General features: G+C 43.9%; 1 protein-coding gene across 1 annotated transcript in view; it reads left to right on the top strand.

Moving 5' to 3' along the window:
• The window catches only part of LOC147693576 (solute carrier organic anion transporter family member 2B1-like), a 426,250-nt gene that overhangs the window by 204,642 nt on the left and 197,252 nt on the right, over window positions 1-24,356 (top strand). The gene's annotated exons all lie outside the window — the stretch shown is intronic.

Here is a 24,356-nt window from a genome sequence, read left to right as displayed (position 1 = left end):
TGTTGTTAAACATATTGTTTTTTTATTTAAGTTAAAAAAAGAATGTAAAATAAAGTAAATAATACATACAGTTAAAATAAACATAGTTAAAAATATTTTCAAATGTTTAAAAATTATAAGTAATATATATATATAATGTAAAAATAAATTAAACCTATTCATATAATATATAATATATATACTTACTAATAATTTTTAAGAATTATTTTAAAAACATATATTGCAGCGGGTGCGCTGATGGCGCGCCAAAGGAATGCCAAAGGCAAGCCCGTCTGCACCCGTCCGCACCTGGATCGCCCCGAGTGCCATGACCCCTGCCAGTTTTTTACCAGGTAATCAACCAATACACACTTATTCAAGAAGTGGGTTGCTACGATTAAATAATGTGGGTAGGAGTTTAAACTGTCCTTGCCTTTCCTTATATGAAGACCCGATAGATAACCCAACGTTCTGTCCATCAACCTTCCAACGCCCTAGTTTAGCAAAGTAAGGGATAAGACACCAGAGGTTACAGGCGCCGGAAGGAACAATACTACACAGGGCATAAAAGGAATCCTCCTTAACGCTCGGTCGCTGACCAAGCATAGCACAGATTGCACAGCACTGATAGAAGATCTAGGTGCAAAAGTGGCATTTATTACTGAGCGTGGACGGACGAAGATTTAGACACACAGGAATTATTAGACCTCATGAATGGACTAGACCTTTTACAAATAGTTAAAGGGGCCACCCACACGACAGGACATACGCTGGATGGGATTTTCTCAAATTACCCACAGTTATCTGTCATTGAGGTGTGCCCAGTAGTGTGGTCAGACCATGCTGCCATTCTATTTGAGATAGCCTGTTTAGATAAACAGAATCATGTGAAAGCTATAACAATGCCCAGCTACACACGTGCCTGGAACAAGATTGAAGCCAAAGATTTGTCAGACCTCCTGGAATCCTTCCTGCCCTCTTTGGTTGGTGAGGTTGACACGGCTACTACCAGATTTAATGATTGGGTTAATGAAGCTTGAGATAAGCTCGCCTCAAAATACGCTTCTACCCTAAAAGAATCTATCCTTCTTCCCCCTGCTATACCCCTAATCTAAAAGCTCATACATGTATCTGTAAGCACTCTGAACAGGAATGGATGAAGGGTTATAAGGCAGAAGCTAAAACAAAACATAAAGAAAGTATACGGGCATATAAGCAACTATTGCTTACGGCTAAGCAAGAATACTTTGCTAATCAAATTGAACTAGCCGAAAACTCAGCAAAAGAACTTTTTAAGATTGTCTTCAAATTGGCCAACCCAAATACGTCACAAGTGGCAGAGAGCCAGGAACTCTGTGATAAAATTGCCAGGTACTTTCTAGATAAAGTTGAGGACATTTTCTCAACCTTCAACAATGCCATCAATGGTCTCTCTCATGAACCAGGCATGGATATTAACATGGCCTCACAACCGCAGAACGCTTTTACTGAATTCCCTCTGTTAGCCAACACTGATACTGCCACACTTCTGCAAAATCAGGCTCCGCATATGACCCCTGTCCTATTAAAATAGCCAAATTGATTCCTCAAGCTTTCACTACGGCTCTGACTCACTTTTTTAATACAGTATTGGGGGTGGGCAGCTTTCCGGCATATTGGAAGACGAACTCCTTGATCCCTTTGCTAAAAAAAACTAATCTTGACTCAACAGATGTTCGCAACTTCAGACCCATTTCTCGCCTACCTTTTCCAACTAAAATGTTGGAGAAATGGATTAATAGACATCTGAGCAGATACCTGCATGATGCTGAGGTGCTTGATTGTACTCAATATGGCTTCCCTGAGTGCCCCAGTACAGAAACCACCCTCTTAAAATCCACTGACGAGATTAGGAAAACTCTGGATCAAGGAGGTAAAGCAGCAATGAGTATGCTGGATCTCTCTGCAGCGTTTGACGCGGTCCATCATGATCTTCTGATGGCCATTTGTCAGCCTGGGGAGTAAAGAACTCTGCCTGGAAGGTCTTAAAGTCTTTCCTCTCTAATCGAAGGCAGATAGTAGCTCCCTTGGAGAGTTTTACTCGCCCCCTTTTCAACTTCCCTGTGGGGTTCCACAGGGATCATCATTAAGTCCAACTTAACGTGTACATATCATCCCTGGCTCCATTGATAAGATCTTTTGGTTTCCATCTTACCTCTTATGAGGACTATACGCAGATAGTGGTATCCCTCCTTCCAGGACTAGAAGGGGCTGTTAGCCACAAGCTACACGATTGTATGGAAGCAGTTGGATCATGGATGGCCAGTAATTGTCTTAAATTAAACTCATATTTACAACAAGGGGTGGTGAAGGACAGAGTCTCTGAATTAAGCAGAAAACTCTCACCCAGTCAAGAGATCAGGGCTAGATCCAACACCGTTTTTTAGCTCACTGCACCATCCCAGTTTCAGAACCTGGCTGTATGCAAATTAGTCTGTTCCTGTCCCAGTGCATGATGGGAACAGGGCAAACCAAACTACAAAAGCCAATTCTTACACTGGGAAGGAAACAAGCTCCCGGGGACCGGTTTCTGGCATTACAGCCGTCTTCGGCCCGGTTTGCTTGAATCCTGATGGTGCAATGAGCAAGGGACTCACATCTGAGTATACCCTTCCACGCTTAGGGTGGACAAAAATATTTACAACAAGGGGTGGTGAAGGACAGAGTCTCTGAATTAAGCAGAAAACTCTCACCCAGTCAAGAGATCAGGGCTAGATCCAACACCGTTTTTTAGCTCACTGCACCATCCCAGTTTCAGAACCTGGCTGTATGCAAATTAGTCTGTTCCTGTCCCAGTGCATGATGGGAACAGGGCAAACCAAACTACAAAAGCCAATTCTTACACTGGGAAGGAAACAAGCTCCCGGGGACCGGTTTCTGGCATTACAGCCGTCTTCGGCCCGGTTTGCTTGAATCCTGATGGTGCAATGAGCAAGGGACTCACATCTGAGTATACCCTTCCACGCTTAGGGTGGACAAAAATATTTACAACAAGGGGTGGTGAAGGACAGAGTCTCTGAATTAAGCAGAAAACTCTCACCCAGTCAAGAGATCAGGGCTAGATCCAACACCGTTTTTTAGCTCACTGCACCATCCCAGTTTCAGAACCTGGCTGTATGCAAATTAGTCTGTTCCTGTCCCAGTGCATGATGGGAACAGGGCAAACCAAACTACAAAAGCCAATTCTTACACTGGGAAGGAAACAAGCTCCCGGGGACCGGTTTCTGGCATTACAGCCGTCTTCGGCCCGGTTTGCTTGAATCCTGCTGGTGCAATGAGCAAGGGACTCACATCTGAGTATACCCTTCCACGCTTAGGGTGGACAAAAATATTTACAACAAGGGGTGGTGAAGGACAGAGTCTCTGAATTAAGCAGAAAACTCTCACCCAGTCAAGAGATCAGGGCTAGATCCAACACCGTTTTTTAGCTCACTGCACCATCCCAGTTTCAGAACCTGGCTGTATGCAAATTAGTCTGTTCCTGTCCCAGTGCATGATGGGAACAGGGCAAACCAAACTACAAAAGCCAATTCTTACACTGGGAAGGAAACAAGCTCCCGGGGACCGGTTTCTGGCATTACAGCCGTCTTCGGCCCGGTTTGCTTGAATCCTGATGGTGCAATGAGCAAGGGACTCACATCTGAGTATACCCTTCCACGCTTAGGGTGGACAAAAATATTTACAACAAGGGGTGGTGAAGGACAGAGTCTCTGAATTAAGCAGAAAACTCTCACCCAGTCAAGAGATCAGGGCTAGATCCAACACCGTTTTTTAGCTCACTGCACCATCCCAGTTTCAGAACCTGGCTGTATGCAAATTAGTCTGTTCCTGTCCCAGTGCATGATGGGAACAGGGCAAACCAAACTACAAAAGCCAATTCTTACACTGGGAAGGAAACAAGCTCCCGGGGACCGGTTTCTGGCATTACAGCCGTCTTCGGCCCGGTTTGCTTGAATCCTGATGGTGCAATGAGCAAGGGACTCACATCTGAGTATACCCTTCCACGCTTAGGGTGGACAAAAATATTTACAACAAGGGGTGGTGAAGGACAGAGTCTCTGAATTAAGCAGAAAACTCTCACCCAGTCAAGAGATCAGGGCTAGATCCAACACCGTTTTTTAGCTCACTGCACCATCCCAGTTTCAGAACCTGGCTGTATGCAAATTAGTCTGTTCCTGTCCCAGTGCATGATGGGAACAGGGCAAACCAAACTACAAAAGCCAATTCTTACACTGGGAAGGAAACAAGCTCCCGGGGACCGGTTTCTGGCATTACAGCCGTCTTCGGCCCGGTTTGCTTGAATCCTGATGGTGCAATGAGCAAGGGACTCACATCTGAGTATACCCTTCCACGCTTAGGGTGGACAAAAATATTTACAACAAGGGGTGGTGAAGGACAGAGTCTCTGAATTAAGCAGAAAACTCTCACCCAGTCAAGAGATCAGGCTTGATCCATCACCGTTATTTATCTCACTGCCCCATCCCAGCTCAGAACCTGGCTATATGCAAATCAGTCTGTCCCTGGCCCAGTGCATCATGGGAACAGGGCAGACTAAACTACTTGCTCATTGCACCATCAGGATTCAAGCAAGCCGGGCCGAAGACGGCTGAAATGCCAGAAACCGGTCCCCGCTAGCTTGTTTCCTTTCTGGTGAAGAATTGGCTTGGTAGTTTAGTCTGCCCTGTTCCCATGATGCACTGGGCCAGGGACAGACTGATTTGCATATAGCCAGGTTCTGAGCTGGGATGGGGCAGTGAGATAAATAACGGTGATGGATCAAGCCTTGATCTTTGGACTGGGTAAGAGTGGTCTGCTCAATTCAGACACTCTGTTCATCACCACCCCCTTTTCTGATTAAATTAAACTCAGACAAGACTGAGGTCATTCTTTTTGGGAATGATATTAACATGTGGAATCCAGAATGCTGGCCTGATTCTTTGGGACCCCTGCCTATACCCTCCACACATGTGTAAAATCTGTGAGTTTATTTGGATGACAGATTGGACATGAGAAAACAGGTCAATGCCATGGTGTCATCCACAATGTTCACTATTAGAACTACTAAGAAAATCCTCCCTTTTCTGCCTAAGGAGAGTCGACAGACGGTGGTTACGGCACTAGTCATGTCAAGCCTGGACTATTGCAACAGCCTCTATTTAAACATCCAAGAGAGGCTGTTGCATAGGCTACAGATGCTGCAGAACACAGCTGATAGGCTGCTTTCAGGCATACCTAAGTTCTCCCCTATTTCTAGAGAAATCCGTAGACTTCACTGGTTGCCAGGGAGACAACGAATACACTTCAAATCCATGTGCCACGTTTTTAAGTCACTTCAGAAGCAGGGACCACGCAATCTTCAGGACCAACTTCAATGGTATTCACCAACTAGTCCTTTACGCTCATCAGCTCAAAAATTGGTGAGAGTACCGCCAGTGAAAAAAGCCCGCTGGGGCAGGAAAAGCTTTGTGGTGGGCGCAGCTAAACTGTGAAATCAGCTCCCCTATTATCTGAGGAGTTGCACGGATTTGTTACCATTCAGAAAAATGCTTAAAACTTGGTTGTTTTAAATCTACCTCTTTACCGTTCAACTCGTTTTCTCTCTCTCTCAGGAATAAAGATAGCGCCAAGACACCCACGGGTAACAGACGCGCTCTATAAATTAATTAACATAACATAACATATATATATTTTAACAATATACTTTATAAATACATCTATAACATAAAAAATTTTATAAATAAAAATTAAAAAAATATATATAACAAATGAAAAAAAATATTTTTAACATTTGTTATATTAATTATATACTAAAATAACTAAAATAATACAAAAAATATTAGATAGCCGAGGTAATACAATTACTAATCCAACTCCAAACAGTACAGCAGTAGGGAAAATGTAGGATTGAATAGTGGTAAAAATTACTATTCCCACTCCAGTGAGTGCAACAGTAGGGAAAGTATTGGATAGCGTATGGGTAAAAATTACTATACCCACTCCAGTCAGTGCAGCAGTAGGGAAAGTGTTGGATAGCGTTGGGATAAAAATTACTATTCCCACTCCAGTGAGTGCAACAGTAAGGAAAGCGTTGGATAGCGTTGGGGTTTAAAATTACTATTCCCACTCCAGGGATTGCAAAAGTAGGGAAACTGTTGGATAGCATAGGGGTAAAAATTACTATTCCCACTCCAGTGAGTGCAACAGTAGGGAAAGAGTTGGATAGCATAGGGGTTAAAATTACTATTCCCACTCCTATCGGTCCAACAGTAGGGAAAGTGTTGGATAGCGTGGGGGTAAACATTACTATTCCTACTCCAGTGAGTGCAACAGTAGGTAAAGGGTAGGATAGCGTAGGGGTAAAAATTACTATTCCCACTTCGGTGAGTGCAACAGTAGGTAAAGTGTAGGATAGCGTAGGGGTAAAAATGACTATTCCCGCTCCAGTGAGTGCAACAGTAAGGAAAGTGTTGGATAGCGTAGGGGTAAAAATTACTATTCCCACTCTAGTGAGTACAACAGTAGGGAAAGCTCTGGATAGTGTAGGGGTAAAGATTACTATTCCCACTCCGGTGAGTGCAACAGTAGGGTAAGTGTTGGATAGCGTAGGGGTAAAATTACTATTCCCACTCCAGTGAGTGCAACAGTAGGTAAAGTGTTGGATAGCGTAGGGGTAAAAATTACTTAACCCACTCCAGTCAGTGCAACAGTAGGGAAAGGGTTGGATAGCATTGGGATAAAAATTACTATTCCCACTCCAGGGAGTGCAACAGTAGGGAAAGTGTTGGATAGCATAGGGGTTAAAATTACTATTCCCACTCCAGTGAGTGCAACAGTAGGGAAGGTTTGGTGGCCTTGGGGTTAAAATTACTATTCCCACTTCAGGGAGTGCAACTGTAGGGAAAGTGTTGAATAGCGTAGGGGTTACAATTACTGTTCCCACTCCAGGGAGTGCAACAGTAGAGAAAGTGTTGGATAGCTTAGGGGTAAAAATGACTATTCCCACTCCAGCGAGTGCAACAGTAGGTAAAGTGTAGGATAGCGAAGGGGTAAAAAATTACTATTCCCACGTCAATGAGTGCAACAGTAGGTAAAGTGTAGGATAGCGTAGGGGTAAAGATTATTATTCTCACTCCAGTGAGTTCAACAGTAGGGAAAGTGTTAAATAGCGTAGGGGGAAAAATTACTATTCCCACTCCAGTGAGTGCAACAGTAGGGAAATTTATGGATAGCGTAGGGGTAAAGATTACTATTCCCACTCCAGTGAGTGCAACAGTAGGGTAAGTGTTGGATAGCATAGGGGTTAAAATGAATATCCCTACTCCAGTGAATGTAACAGTGTGGAAAATGTAGGATAGCGTGGGGTTAAATTAACATACTTATTAATTAAATAATTTTTATAAAATAAATAACATATTCAAAATTAATCAACTAAAAAATTTATAATAAATACCAATAAAATAAAATTAAATTAATATTTACTTAAATAACAATAAATTACTTCCCTCCCTATTCCCTCCTAAAAACACAACCCCTACACATAAAAAAAACATAAATATTTGAATGGTCAATTAATCAATTAATACAAATTAATTACCAATTAATAATAAATTATCAATACATTAATTAACAATATCAATAAATAAAAAATAATTATAAATTAAATATAATTAATGTAATGATCAAATAATCAATTAATAAAAATATATTATTGATTAATAATTCATCATCATAACATTAATATTCAATAACAATAAATAAAAACATAATAATTAATTCATTATAATTAAATTACTTACCACCCTAGTCCCTATAAACCCACAACCCGCTCTGATACTCAAACGCAAAATGTACATGAAAAAATTACTAATTTCTAAACATTTCATACATATATTAAAAATACATTACAAAAAATGTTAAACGTACATATACCATACATACTAAAATGAACACCACTAATCTAAATATCGATATTATTAATAATAATATTTTTGCTAACGATATAACTTACTTCGATATTACTAACTTCGGTATTACTTACTTCGATATAAAAAAAAAGATATTATTTACCTTAAGGTCGATATTCTGTTCAACGATATTCTTGACATCGATATTCTCTTCCTAAGATATTAAAATCTCCATTTTAGTGTAGGTCGATATAAAAAAATCGATATTTTCACTGCTCACCGCTGAAAACTTGACAAATTCAACAAGGGGTCATAACTGTAGATCCCTCATTATTATCCCAAAGAAAGCAAGTTTGAAAATATAGACACATTGAAAACGAGTAGTTGAAAACTCATTTGTGGCATCTGCAACTTGTTGTCATGATGGCCAATTTACAAAAGCAATGTGCCATAATGTTGTAGGCCTATATAAGGTTTGCAGGTTCTCCAAGAACCCGGGGTACCAAGGGCCAACAAGTGACCTACACCGTACAATGGTTTTGTACAGTCTACTGACTGTAGACCAATTCATATTGTGAAATATGTAGAGTGAAAAATAGGTATCGAAGTATCCTATGTATTTCTGAAATAGGCATATCATATGGAATTTAAGAGCAGGGGTTATTTGTACATCTTTGAATGTGCATATGAGTTAGACTGGTTTTGTTTTCAAATGTCTTATTTCTTAAACACTGGATTACATTTGGAAGGCACAAATGCAGCGAAATCCAATTGGTTATAACAAATATCCTACTGTTCTATGTGCCCCCATTTATTGTAATAAAAACAGTACCTCATTTGTGCAGATAGGCCTAGTGCCACCTACAAGATGCTGTCCAAAATGCAACATGGATACATCACATTTTTCCACTCAGAACTGACCTGTGTTTTTGCAAAGTGGGTAGCTGTGTATTTGGGCCCTGGTTCAGCTGGCACCTAGGGAAACCTAGCACCCCCTGTACATTTTTTAAAACTAGAAACCTAGGGGCATCCAGGATGGGTGACTTTTGTGACTTGTGTGGCCAGGTTGAATCCCCAGGATCCCATGCAAAGCTCAAACTGGCATTAGGTGCATGTATGAGGCAAACAGAGGGGGACTCAGTTACCTTTGACCACCTGTTATCGTCCCGGTGAACATAGCACATGGCCCTGGGCATTTTGTTTATCCACCATAGAAACAGTTCTTGACATATCTTCAAACAAGTCCTGCCTGCCCAGGGTCATGGCCATATTCCTGATAGCCCTCAGCCAGGGAAAGTCTAAGCCCCAGGACAGGGACAAACAGTCCTCAATTATCTTTCTATTTAAATATAGGGCCTCATCAGTCCAGACCCTATGCCACAGCATTATTGTGTGTGTCCTTAAACTATCTTCAAGATATAAAAGCCCTAGCTCTCTATGACAAGAAAGGTGGTGGTAGAAGGTGGGAGGTCCAGTAAGCAGCAGGTAAATGTATTTTCTATAACCTGTAAGGATGGTGCCACCTGTATACTGCAACCCTCCACCCCTAAATTGCTGTACTGACACATTGTGCATGGTAAATGGCCAGCATGTGAGCAAACAATCTTTTACCCAATTTGGCAGCAAAGGAGAAAACGGCAATAATACACCTTGCTAGTTGGTTGTTCCTAATTTCTAGCTGTGGAAGCAAGGAATCTCTGTAGTTAAAGGTTACTCCCAGGTTGCTAAAATTATCCATGTGTTTTGCAGTGCTAGCATGAAACTTGAAGGTTGGTTTCAGGTCCCTCCTATATCTAGAAGGCATTACAAAGGACGTAACAGTATTGATCCTTATATCGAGCACCTCTAAAAAGGAGGTGATGGGTATCTAAGAGCTGCTGCAGTGCAACAGGAGTGCTGCCCATGGTGACAGCTTTGTCAGCTCATAATAAGGCTTTGATTGGACGCTTTCCAATCTGGTGCATGTGAAAATAGAGGGAGAATAGGAATGGTGCAAGGACACACTCTTACCTGTCACCCCTACTTGCCCTAAATGTCTCTGAGCACTCTTTCAACAAACTACAGCTTTTGAGTCACTATATATTTCTCTGAGGGTATTAATAATGGGTCTGTCAATGCCCAGGTCTTCCATTATGCTCCACAGTTTAGTGTAGGATACACAATCAAAGGCGCTGGACAGATCCATAAAACTCAGGTGCCAGGATTCCCACGTAGCCACTGTGTACTTCCCCAAAAGAAGGCAAATGTTGATACATTAATCTTCCATCCCCAACCCTCTCTTGCACCCGTATTGGATATTTGAGAACATACAATTCTCCTCTGCTCATGACTCAAGGTGAGAGAGTAAGGCATGGCCCAGAAACTTCACCATGGAGTCAAAGAGAGATATCAGGTGATAAGAACTATGGTCTTCTTGACTCCCTTTATTGAAGATCTAAACTATTAGCAAGTCGGACCATGATGGGAACTTAGGGGAAAATCTTACTACTCTAACAAGGGGGCCCACAAATCAAGACAACTCTTGAATAGATTTAAAGGGACCCCACCTGGGTCAGGAGCTTTTGATCGGTGGCTAGATCTAATAACAGCTAACACATCTTCCAGTCTGGGGCAGTATTTGGAGAGAAAATAATCCTTTACTGTGTATGAGGGATCACTATCACGTCCCATATCTTTACTAATGGCGAGACCTCCCCAAAAAAGTATCCCATTCATAACAAGATATGGCATATATTCAATCACAGGTTCTTCAGGGCTTTTAAGGAATGGTTGATTTATAATGTTCCAAAAAGCCTTCTAATCATTGTTGAACCATGTTTCCTGAAGATCTTCCCAAGCCTTTAATTTAAGGGCATTTTTCCTTCATGTGTTAGCCATTTAATAGGCCTTCCAGCAACTAGCATCTTCGGGGGCAGTCCTAGGCTGTTTATGAAGAGAGGCCATTAACACTTTGTGGGATCTGGAACATATTGCATCACACTATCCCCTTCTCTTTTGAGGCCCCCAGGCCTACATAATGCTCCCGAAAGCTGCCTCTGAAAGAGATGTGAAGGCTTTCTTTATATTAGCTCCATCAACCTCTGAGTCTAAACAGACAGCAAACAAATTACGATTTCCCATGACCAATTGTGATATGAAAATGTCAGCATTAGCAAACTCCCACTAAATGGGGGTACCCTTTTTCTTTTGAGCGGAGATCCCAGTGACTCTCCTGGTGGGACAAATTGACTCCTTTCTGTAAGAGATGACTAAAACTAGGCATTGAGGAAGGTAATCGCTCTTAACGAGGTTGTATAATAGGTGATCTCCCACCATATTAGCTAATTTAGCACATAATAGGATAACGTCAATTGCAGAACCTTCACCCTTACCCACAAAAGTTGTTCATAGTGCTGCATTCATTGCTGAAACACATATTACATTTCATCATCAAATGGTAAATATTGTTACCAAGCATATCATGGGAAAAATTAAACACCTCAACTGAATACACGTGAGGGGTCTGGGGCAAAGATGGACATTAAAATCACCCCCACAACATTGCCACCTTTTGGTTTAATTGAGTCCAAGGCAAAATCCAGCTAGACAAAACATAACCTTTGTCTGCTATTAGAATGTTGCTATGAAAGTTAACAATGCCCAATTGGAAGCTGGACACAAATTTAAGTCCAAGAATCTGGTAGAATGGTGTGTCACCTGCATAGAGGAAGAGTTTGGCGTTGAGCATTGAGAGATGTAAATCGACAAGCTCCCCCTGGGATGGCCACACAAAGTTGGGAAGGCTGGTAAATGGAATGTTTTAAAGCAGTTGACATGGTTCTTGTTTAATGAAAACAGAGTATCAAAAAAGAACACACAAAATGGGATCATGTCTGGTTCCCAATTTTCTCTCTACACTTGCCATGTTCCTGGCTAAAAATGAAAGTGTGTAAGCATTGCCATTGTTGTTAGCATGGTTAGACCTTGGCTCTTAACCACTTGAAGATTCAGTTGGTGCAATGTTATCCCTAACTCATGTCGGGTTTTTATCAAAATCCTAATTCCCCTGTTAGTAAAAAATACCTTGGACTTCCTGGGTGAAAAATGTAGTGGGAATACAACATTTAGTTCCTTGGATAGGAATGAAATGCAGGAGTGGACAAAGTCCAGGTGCCATTGATCGCTTTTCACCAAGAATAATGCAGGAGATGGAATTGCACACATGGGGGGAACTTTATATATTTTTATTTATTTATTGAGTTTTATATAGTGTTAACTTGACCCGAAGATATCAGAGTGGATGGTAGAGGTCACAAGAGTTACCTATGTGGTAAATACTGTTATATGGGGTAAGCGTCAATATATAGAGACTGTGTGCAAAGCCAAAATCAAAACAATTACAGGTGTTTCATATAAGACATAAAGAGGTTCAAGAAAGAAAACATTAATCCCGAAAAATGTGTGTTGGTCTAACGTGAGCACAGAAGAGGTTGTTTAGGATACAGTGTAGATGTAATCTGCAGTGGTGGGAAGAAGTGAGTGTAACACATATAAGTAAATCATAGCATGCTACATAGTTGAGTGGCAACAATGCATACCGAAAGTATAGGGGGCGTTACATATCTATAAAAAATAACATTATGGAACCTGTGGCATAAAATAGTCCAAATGCATAGGGTTTTAGTGCTGAATGTTAGATACTTTCAGAATATGTCCTGGATATGTCTGAGGACCCCATCCACTAGCCCTGTTCCAGCAGCCAATCCACAAGAAAGGCTTGTGCTGTGCAGGGGTATTGAGCCAGGCGGCAGTTCGGGTGTCTTAGACGTGGGGCCGTATTACAGATGGTGACGCCGAGGCACAACGGGCATTTGCACCCACTTTGCATGCCCCCGGGGCATTTTGGTATTATAGAAGAGGACGCAGATGCTTGTGCGTACCCTTCTATAATACCAATAGCGCTGGCGCACTTAATGCACCAGCGCTAATAACAGAGGGTATTCCGTAATTTGCATAGGGGCGTGCCCTATCTAAATGAGGGAATTCCTTCGACTGCGCATGCGCCATATTACATACGTGGGTACAGAGTCAAAGAAGCCCTCATTGCACAGAAGAGATAGCGCAGAATAAACACTTGACAAATATAGGCTGGTGACCAGTTTACTGGCGTGGTCATTGAGCAAGTTGACAGTTCTGTTGGTAACTGAGACGAAGAGGGTATCAGTTCTTCATTCGATGCAACAGGCATGTTAAGTCCTGAGACGGCAGTGATCGGATTCTTAGAGTGTGCGCTAGCAGTATGAGTATTTATAGCTGATTAATTAGGAGAGGGCAATGGTGCCAAGTCTCTAACTCCAAACTGGGTATCTGGAGTTGGAACTTTCCCATCACTGTCATTGTCAATCTTTTGTTCTGGCTTTAATGCGGAATTGCATTATAAGTATGTTTTTATATTTCAGTAGACAACTGTTTACAAGGTGAAAGGCGAGTGAATGGGTTGCCTACAGAAATCTCATTAGCGAGGAATGCAGACTGAATGGGGGCTACACAAAGATGCAAGTTCCTGCCAGCACTCTGCTTATGTGTTGCTTTCCATAGCCTCTTACATTCCTTTTTAGTAGGTGCCTTCATGGTAGCTATCTGCTAGCCGACATGCTCTACCCCGTGAGTGGCAACACTAATTTTGCTATCATGTGGATTTGGAGGAAATGCTGCTGGAACACCCTTATTCCCACTGCTAGTGCTAGCAGGTGTAGGTTCAGAGATAATACATTGCACAAGTGCTAATCCCACAGATGCCTTGACAAAATTGGATCTAGTGGGAGGATATGGTGAACCTGCACACAATGGATATTTGGAAGTGCCTTTAGACAGAAAAGGGGCCTGACTACGCTCCATCTTGTCCCATTGAGCTGAGACAGAGTTAGACTGTTGGACAGGCATTGAAGTCCGATTCAGGATAACGTCCAATATTTGAGTATCCTAACAAGAAATTCAATCATACTGTGACAGGGGCAGGAGTGATAAGCAACAGCTGGATCTGACTGGAATTGTGTAATCATGTTGTTCAAAGCTGACAGTTTTGTATCAATTCCCACTATGTGGGCTGCCAATGCACTTACAATATCCACCTGCATATCAAGTTTGTCAGACTGATCAAATAAAGATGCAGAAACTGCCTCCAAGTTGTTGAGTAAAGTGCTCCAAATGTTAGCACTTGCGTTATGTGATAATTTCTCTTCAATCTGGCTACTGAGAGGTTTGTTTTTGAGAATCACATTCTTTCTATAGAGGCACTAAGTCGGAGTAGCATTAAGAGGCTATTTCATAAGTCACGAGGTGCTCATTTAAGGCGGTGTAGCTGGTCTCACCAATGACTAGGCTGGTAGTAAGGGGTTTATTAAACAATAAGTTTACCTTGATTGGACATAATGGGGTAAAAGGGATCAAATTACATGTGATTGTAAAATAGCCTGTGGTATTATTCCAATCTGTTAATTGGTCAAACGGGCTTTGCATAATTGGATAAGTAACCTGATATACCGTAAGGAGGTCAGTGGTATTATTATTGGGATTAGTTATGAAGTTTGATAATTTGCTCTCTTTGGTATCTCTCAAATTCTCAGTTTCTGCTTCCAATAGAAAAGAGGCCGAATGGTCAAATTCAGTCTCCAAAAATAATAAATTGCCCTCTTGGTGGTCTGGGGCCAATGCATGAACCTTGGCAGAGATAGTCAGTGCTGTACAGTGTGTACCAGGTTTACCAGGAGGGACGATGCCTCATTCACCCCTCAGGGGTGCAAGACGGTTGCCAGTTGACTTTAAGTAATCCGTAATCTTTGAGTGCTTATGTGGAGGAGGGATAAAGAGATATATTGAGATGGACTGAGAAACTGAAGTATTACAGTGGTTTACTTTATTGTACAGTTAATTAAAACTCACAATATGAAACGTACATCATTAAAATCGTTGTAAGCTTAAAAACGCGTGTATTATTAAAGGAAAAAAAGGTATATAAAACCATATTGAGTTATCGTTCTTGATTACAGTGTCTCTAGCCCACTTGTGAAAATTAAAAGTATGAGTCAATCTTCTCAGCTTGCTTTGGCTTGGCTGAACCTTGGCAGACTATTCCTTGATTGGCGAGTTATTAGATGCTGTTGATCACTGTGCCGTGTAGTTGAGCAAGTCTTGTGGATACAATGTCAAAAAACTTCGTCAGTCTGCAATTTAGTTGGACCTCTTCTGGGTTGAAGCATATCATCACGGCTTGCCTGCAGCTTTTTACACCTTTTTGATTCCAAAGTGGTCGAAATAAAGCGCGCCTTATGTCTATCAGGATAGGGCAAATACAGATTATGTGGATTAAATCCTCATTCCCTGATTTGCAAAGACGGCAAAGATGTTCATCTGGCCTCCTTTTCCATGGTGCCAAGTGAGGTAGAATTGGTAGAATTCCAAAGCGCAGATTTAGAAATTTATCTTTTGTCTTCCGCGTGAGGCCCATTTTCAGATATTTATGCGGTTTCAGGGAATTATAATCTTTCAGCACGACCCACCCATGTGCCCTCTTGGCCAGGGTTTCTTTATCTTCGATAGATGATATTAATTTAGTAGCTTTTGTTACCACCTTTTTGAAGCTGTTGTTGTCAGCTGATGACTCCCAAAGGCTGGTTAGGTCCAGATATTCCAAAGAGTTTAAAAGGTATTTCTTAGCGGGTGAGTTTGATCGTATTGACAATTCTGTCCATAGGTGTGCGTTTAGGGTTCCCCGTTCCGAGCATTTGATTTTGCGCCAGCATTTTATATAGGCGCCTCTTCTCTCTACCGTTTGTTTTTGGATGCCAAATTCGAGACGTATTTGGGCAGGGGAGACATAGTTTGGCAGACGGAAGATTGCCCTGTATGCTCTGCTGATTATTTTGTCTAGGGCGTTAGCGTCCTTCCCTTGCATGGGTTCGCTACCGTATGTGAGCATAGGCTGGAGGCGTGCATTAATCACCTGTAGGAGGGGGCCAAATGATCGTTCAGGGAGAACTTTTTGTAGCGGCTTCATTGTGAATTGAAAAGTAGTTCCCTTCCGTGCTGTAGCCTCTAGCTGGGGTTTGAACGAGCCTCTACTGTCTAGAAGTACGCCAAGGTATTTATAGTTGGTAACTTGGTCCAGCCTTTGACCATCCAAGGACCATGCCAATTTCTTTAATTTGTTGTAATTCACTGACATGACTTTAGTCTTGTTTAAGTTAATCTTCAAAGCGTTTTTTATTGAAAATTGGTTGGTAGTGTCCAAGAGATGTTGCAGTCCAATTGGGGAACGACTTACCAAGACAAGGTCATCGGCATAAAGAAGGTTTGATAGCAAGATATCTCCCAGCCTTGGTGCGTGTGAATTGGTTTTGTCCAACTCTCCAGGCAAGTCTGCGAGGAAAAGATTGAACAACATGGGAGCGAGGACGCATCCTTGTTTTAGACCTTTAGTGGTGTTGATTTGCCTGGAAAGGTGCGTCCCGCTACCAAGTTTGATCTTGACCCAGGTGTTAGTATGCAGTAGTATCAGCTGCTGCAGTAATGGCCCCGGTATCCCCCACTTGTCTAGTTTCAGCCAAAGTTTATTTCGGTCAACGTGATCAAACGCTGCACTATAATCAATAAAACATAGAAATAGTGAGCTCTTGGTTGTCTTGGCAGCGTCTGTCAGTAGGGTTAACGCCATGATATTTGTGATTGTGCTCTGTCCTCTGCAGAATCCAGTTTGGTTAATGGGGATGATGTGTTTTAGGGTTGCCCACGATGTTAATTCCTCCAGGAGGAGGCCCGCGTAGTACTTTGCCTCTGTGTCAATTAGGGCGATGAGGCGATAATTACTTGGGGTGCTCCTGTCACCCTGTTTGTGGATCGGACTAAGTATTGATCCGCTCCAGGTTGAAGGGCACATCGCTGTTTCCCTAACTTCCTGGAAGAGTGGCACCAGTGTCTCGCTCCAGAAGTTGGCTTCGTGCTTATACATTATTGGTGGGACTCCATTGGGCCCAGGAGCTCCTTCCAGTTTCCCTTTGGATATTTGTTTCTTAATCCTAGCTGCTGTTATTGTATGTTTTTTTTCCTCACTGCCTAAAGGTGGTCTAAGGCTTAATGTTCCGTCTATCTCCAGCGTTGCAGAGTTCCATGATGTCTTCACCAGAATTGTGTCTTTGTTTTCATTTGCATTTATTCGATGATTGGATGTCATTTTCATGTTGCTCTTTATGATCTTCGTAGTTAGATTTTTTCCTCTAGATAAGCCCACCTCAGTTGTTTTGTCATTGAAGTGTGTTGATAAGTAGTGGGCCCATTCGGGTTCGGATACATGGGAATTTATGCCTTTGTGGCTTGGACGTTGGAGGCTTTGTATTGTTTTCCAAAACCTGGCACTGTTGTTCTGTTTAGAGTCGTATACGATTTTCGCCCATAGGTCCTCGTTGATTTTCCTTTTCCTTTCCCAGATTGTCTTGTTGAGCCGAGTCTTTAGGGATCGCAGTTCCTCATGCAGGGGGTCGTTGTTTGGTTGTTTACGGAGTTTCCTAAGGATTATGGTTATTTCCCGTTTTAGTTTTTTTATCTCCTGTGTAGTTACTTTTACTGATGTGTAGGTTGATGAGGTCGTGGTATAGAATTTTTGCTCTGTGGCGAATTTTGTTCCGAGTTCTGCTACAAAGTCTTCCCAGGCCTCTAGTGGGTTCCTTGACGCACTTGAGATCTGATTCAGGATTACTCTTGCATTGATTGTAAGCTCTTCTACTTCATCAGTCTTGCACCTTATCCGTCTGAGATTGGTGGAGTGCTCAGTGCCAGCAGTTTTTCTTTCTTCCAGATCAATCCCTCTGGAACCGTATAGTTCCACTTCCTGTGGTTGATGGTCGCTTTCACCATTTACACCGATCTTGAATGAGCAAATTGCGTCAAACAGAGGGAGTGTTACGAGGGTAAAGTCGAGATGCGAAGAGGTAGATGAAGAAAAGTACGTGAATGCTGGAGGTGTGTCCTCTTCAAATCGACTGTTTAATACCCTCAGATTTAGTTGCTCTAGACCTCTTAATAGCTGACTTGAGCATCTTGTTTGCTTTTTGGGAGTAGGTGCGGCTTGGTTGGGAATTCCCCAAGCGATGTTAAGGTCTTGTACCATTTCGTCTTCTGATTTATCTCCGAAGAGTTGAAGGTTGAAATCACCTGCCAGGAGTAAGTTCTCTATTTCCCTTTCTTCCATCAATCTTGCCACCTCATTGACCAATTCTCCCGCTCCTTTTGATCTGTGCTTAGGATGTAAATATGTATTTATTATATGCAGTTGTTGGGCAACCTGGTTTATTTTGATAGTTATTACTATAGCCTGTATGGCACTTGGAGGTGTTATTTTTGCCTTTATTGCTTCTATTTTTCCTATGGTGAGTATCGAAGCTAGCGATGCCAGACCTCCTGAGCTGTGACCATAGGACGAGTTTCTTATGGCTGGGTGAATTTGGGTTGAGTATCCTTGAAGGGAGAACTCTTTCTCCTCCCAGGTTTCTTGGAGCAGAATCAGGTCGAATGATTTTAGGTGGTTTAGTGTGTTTGGGTCGTCTAGTTTACCAGTCAGACCGTTTATGTTCCAAATGCATATTTTTATGTTTGGTGCGTCAGCTTTTGTGGAGGAGTGGCTTGGTGACCTTTGTCACTTTGTGGCGCCTGCGGTTATTGTCCGCCGTATGTTTGCCCAGCTTGGGTTAAGTTGGTAGGTTGTCGAAGATGTTGAAGTGTCATTCGGTCCTGGTGAGTTACTGCGTGCTCCTTTTAGAATCGAGTTCACTTTTAGTGGGTGGTCTTTATTACTTCCTTCTAGGAGTGGGGTGGGATAAGCGGGTTTCTTTCCCGGTACCAATTTTATTCCCCATGTGGAGAATCTGAGTGTTTCCCCTAAAATTCGACCTGCTATTTCTTTTGTTTTCCATACTGACTTTGTTGTATCACTGTCTCGTCGGTCAGTTGGTGAGTGAAATTCAATTGATAGCAGATCTGCTGTGTTAATGTGTGATAGACTTTCAATTGAGTGGATGAGTCTTAGTATATTACCCCTGTTTAGGGTGTCCACTCTACCTCTAGATTTGAATTCGGGGATGAACAGAATGATGTCTGTCTCATTTGTTCCTGGGGACTGTCTGCACGGATAAGTGGGTGTCATGTGTTGGTTGACACTGTTTGGGGGTTCGACACTATGTAACGTGTCCTTGTAAGTAGTGGTGATTCCATGTTGATTCCAGGTGGTGGTGTTCTTACAAAGTTCAGCATGGATTATTGACTGGTTAGTGTTTATATTATCTTTACTGAAGTGGGTCAAAACCCCTTGGGCCTGATCTTTGTTGTGCGTTCCACATTGCGTTTGTTGTGACAATACTGTTGACTTTTTAACTTCTGTTATACTTCCGCTACTCCGTATGTCGTGTGCGGTATCTGTTGCAGGGGTAAGCTGTTTTGTAATGACTGGGCTGGTGACTTCCTGCTCCATCTGTTTGCCTGCTCCCTCTTTTACTTGTTTCAGTGTTGAGGTCTCTGCTAGTTCCAGAGTCGTAGTGTCGGTAGATTGGATATCTGTGGGAGGTGACTTTGTGTCCTCCATGAGCTTCTCGTTTTTTCGTTTTTGTTCTTTATCTCCTGGCGTTGTTATTGACTCAATCTTATTGATACAACAAATGTCTATTGTCTTTCTATTCCTGCCCTTCCTTTTTTGTTTACGGCGGGCACGTGCATTTGTAGATGGCTCTGCCCCTTCCCTGCCGATGGTGGAAGTGATCAGGAGGGAATCATCTCTAATGCTTATGGGTTTTGGGGATAGATCGCCTTGCTTGCTGGAGATGGGGTGGATCTTGCCACCTGGTGTTTTTTGGCTGGGACCTGTGCTGCTGGTCTTTGCCTCTGTGGCTAGCTGTGTTGTGATGTTTTCTTTTAAGTCCACCAGGAGGTTCCCCAGAATTGTCGGTAGTGTTGATAGCTTATCAATTATCGGGGAGCAGATGCACTCAGTTCTTATTATTTGTGATAGTTTTGCTGATTCTTGCCCTCTTTTTATAAGGCCATTAAGATCTGATAGTTTATTTTCTATCCCTGTTGTGGCATCTGCTAGCGCCTGGAGGACGGTTAGCTGCAGGTCCAGTTTGTCTGATTGATACTGCAGTGCTGTGGCTGACAGTTGAATTGTGTTCAGTAAGTTTGCCCAAAATATGTTGGTGGGACCGTTACTCCCTGCAATGGACGGGGAGGCGAGGTCTTCCGTAGAGCTGTTGTGGGTAGGCTTTACGCTGTATGAAGCTACTAAGTCCTCCCATTCTTGTGTTGCCAGAAAAGTCATGTCTGGATTACTGAGGTCCACAGGTGGGAGTTGTGAAGGGTGAGTTGGTGGATTGGAGCTCCTTTGCTGTTCCTCGACTATTAGGTTTTCATGATGCGTAACTGGTTGCATGTTTGGGTTGCAGTGTGCTGCATGGCGAGTTGTAAATAGTCCTTCATGTTTGCTCTGGGAGTTCTGATGTGTTTGAGGATTTAGGGAAGAGGGGGAGTGTTCTCTCAGGTCGTTGGCCTGCTGATGCTCGGATAGATCATTAGTTTGTGAGGCCCCATTTTTCTTGTCTGGGCTCTTTTCATTCACGGGCGTGAGTTTCCCAGAACTCTGTACCGGGTGCCCTGCATGTGGTGAGGAGTTGGTGTGGCGACTAAGCTGGCCGCTGTCCGCATCAGAGGCTTCTGCACTGTTACCATTTTGTCCCCCTTGTGCTGCGTCCCCCCTTTTGGTTTTCCAATGGGCTGTTGTCTCCGTTTCAGTTTGGGAGTTATGAATTTCAACTACTGTTGTTCCAGTTACTTGGAGTGTCTGACGTTCTGCTGCTGACTGGCTTTCCGCTGCCTCCGGTCGCAGTGGGGATTGTAGACCCGTAATGATTTTATTGTTTGAGTAGATTATGTTGCCAGGATCTTTGAGAAAGGTAAATTTTGTGTAAATTTTAGGCTGGTAAAGACTCGAGTGCTTTTTTGTTGACTGTTCATCTGTATCTATGTCTATGTCAACAATCTCGTCCTGCTTTTTCCTTTTGGCTCCTTTAACTCTTATTGGGGTTCCTTTTGGCTGTTTTTCACCTCCTAGGACCATTGTAGGTTGCAAATTCATTGCTCGGCTTTCTATTGGGCCGTCTGTTAGACGGACGTTTGTTTCCAGGGTGTCGCTTATGCTGATGGTACCGTTGCCCTCGGTGTTGCACCCAGTAGGGTCATCTGTTTCTGAGGTTTCTTTACTCCCATTACTCCCATTGAGTGGCTGTAGGGCTGCCTTCTTTTTGGGTTTGAGAGAAGGCCTTGTGAGGGTTCTTCTTATTCTTCCAGACCTCATGTCGGATATTCTATTGACCGTCTACTGGTGCCTTTATTTCTCCTCCACTCTGCCTTATGCCTCTTTAACGTTTAATGTTTTTCTAACTCCCCCCCCCCCCGGGGATCCGTGAGCTGTTCTGGGCCTCTGGCAGTGCTGATTCCCACTATGAATCAGTGGGGTCTCTTTGCGGTTTCCTTCCACCGCTGGTGCTGGTACTGGTGGTGTGGTGTGCTGCTGTATCCACCTTGTGCTCTTTCTAGTGCCTCCTTGTCCCCCTGTAGCCCCTTAATGGTGAGGTGCTGGGGTCTTGGTGTGAGCCAGGACAGACCAACACGACAACGTGACAGTGTGTAAGTGGGGGGCAGTATAGAGCTAAAAGCTTGATGCTCTTCCTCCTCCACTTGTGACTATTTCTTTTTTTGCTGGGGGCTTCCGTGAGTTTTTTTTTTTTTATGGCAGTCGGCTGTACGTGGCACCTCTCTGCAGTTAGAGTGGGGGGGAGGCGGTTGGGTGGCAGACCGGCGCTGGGGTTGAGGTGGTCGATTCCCCCACTCTCGCAGACTGCCCCCGGGGGCTCACAACTGATCGCCGCCGCCGTCCGCGCTGGACCGGGAGCACTGTTAGTGGAGCAGCTGAGCAAAAGCAGCAGCAGCAGCCCCAATCGCCCTGCACCCCCGCTCGCCACCAGGGAAAACAGCAGAGATGGCGGATGGTGGAGGACGGGCGGGCGGGCGGCGGCGTGCTCAGTGGGCTCGGCGGATCACGGCAGTACCGAGGATGCCGAGAGGGTGTCAAAGCCCGGTGTGCAAGTGCCAGCAACTCCGGCTCCCCGTGCATCAACGCCGACGCCGACACCACTCACCGCCGCTGCAGCCTTCCCGCAGTCTCCCGCGGTCTCCCTTGCTCCTCGCTCCTCGCTCAGCAGCAGCTCCTCTGCAAAACACAACTGAAAGTGAAACTGAAGTAGGCGCTGGTAGTATCAAAGTGTCACCTACTAAATCGTCAGTGCAGGTGGATGTATCGTTCATGTCAGTCTTTGTCTTCCCTTCTGCCGCCCCCTTCTTATTAATATGATGACCTGCCCCTAAATTCCTCCTGAACTCATCATAAACCAAAGTCAGAAAATTTACATTGAAATAGACAACACCACCCTAAGCTGAGTTGTGCACAACAGTGTCACGCAGGTCAATCTGAAGAGTTCTCCCTGATGAAGCCAAAGATTGAGCAGTGTGCACACATGGGTTGCAATCCCCCCCAGAGGAGCAAGCCGCACTGACCTGATGCCAGTGCCAATGCACGTCAAGGGAGCTGTAGCCTAGGCCCTCTCAACAGGCAGTCTCCAACCAGGCAAGAACCACACTGAAACCTTACTGGGACCAATGCCAAAACCCTGGCGAAACTGCACAATGTTCCTACTGTGACTACAGGCAAGGTAGAGGGCAAATGTTTCCAGCACTCTTTCAATTTGATTCCAGCCACCAGCGCCGCCTCACCTCCCCTATATTCCAGCTCAGCCTGAAAAGATCGGGGGGGCACGAGCTCGCTGCACGGTGTTGTAGACAATATGAGGCTCTTTCCAAGGGTCAAAGAAAAAAATGTCAAGTGTCTCTCATCAATTATTGGATCTTGTTTTCCTTTGACCTTGAGTCTACTATTCCAGGATTAGAGATGAGTTAGTGGACACCACAAACCACAGACCACAAGCCAGACCTAAACCTAAATGGGCCGCCGCTGCAGTTTCAGGACTTTTGGAACTCTACCGGAATGTGGGGGGCAAACCCTTCTGCCCCGCCTCTCCCTGGCTGCTATTGTGGCTGCTGTAAGCGTCTCTCCCTGTGCCCTTCTTGCACCTTGGTTACTGGTTCATCAGTTCTGTGCAGCCCCAAAACCAGGCACAAAGACCAGGCTCAGCTGCTCACCTCAACGGTCTCATCATTGTCACCCCTGAGGTTGCCAGCTGGTATTACAGGATCTTGCAGGTCTTCTTATTCACACACTCAGTTTGTTTCAGGTGCTCAGGGCTAATGCGGCTGTGGAGTATATCTCCTTCTCCACCTTTAATATCTATGGCCGATCTCCGTGGCCCCCCCAGAGTCGGGCACTGCAAGCTGGATCTTTGGCCTTAACTGGGTCTTTTATTAAAACCGTGCAGTATAACACAGGCTGTTTCATCTGTTTGAGCTGCTCTACCATCATACTGAATACTGTGTGGCTGCGGCAGAATCAGGTGGAACAAAGGGCAGGGGGACAGGGCTGCCAAACCAGATGAGCATGGGAATGTGAAGAACATTGCAGCCTTTTCTACCTCTCCCCCCCATTCAATCCTCTGTGGTCAAAGCAGCCTGGCTGCAGCCCTGCAGTGGCTCTGTGTCAGCCGCCTCCGCTGCGACAGCCCTGTGCTGCGGCCGCTACCTCCTGCTGTCTCCTCGCTATCTCACGCACCGACTAGCTGGCTGTGAATTCTCCCTAGCACGACCCTTCCTGCCATCATGCCTCAAGCTCTATTCCTATTTAATGAGGATCCTTTTGAGTAGAATACGTCCCATCCCTTCAACTTACACTGCCATAGATGCTCAGGAAAAGGAACATTTGGTGACCTCCAGCACACTGTTTCCCTTTTTATTAGGGGTAATTGCATGGTCATGCCCATTCAGGGCAGTCCCACCCATGTAATTTTATTTTAAAATAAATCCCTGGTGCCTAGTATGCTTTCTGCCCCCCGGGGGTGAGGGTGAGGGCAATTTCCTCCATGTGCCCACCGGGGGGGGGAGGGGGGCAGAATGACTGCATTATAGATAAATTGCCAGGGGAAGCTCAAACCCTTGACCAATGAGCTGCTCCCTCATCCCTTTTGGTGAATCCCTGCTCGGGGATCGTACTCTTGTGGCAATCCTCCAGCAGGGATCCACTGGGCAGAGGAACCCTTTCCAAACATTCCTGTAATTTAGAATCAGTGTTGGAAGAACTGAGATGGCTCCCAAGCACTGATTCAGTGAAAGAAATACGAGACCAGCGGATTGTTTTACTCTCATTTTTACTGCAATAAAGCCAGTGCTCCCTGCACACTGATCGTCAACAAAGGA

This window comes from Lissotriton vulgaris, chromosome 8 (assembly GCF_964263255.1).
Source record: "Lissotriton vulgaris chromosome 8, aLisVul1.2, whole genome shotgun sequence".
In the NCBI taxonomy this organism is placed as follows: Eukaryota; Metazoa; Chordata; class Amphibia; order Caudata; family Salamandridae; genus Lissotriton; species Lissotriton vulgaris.
Note: the sequence above shows the minus strand (reverse complement) of the source record. Positions and strands in the feature narration are given on the sequence as shown.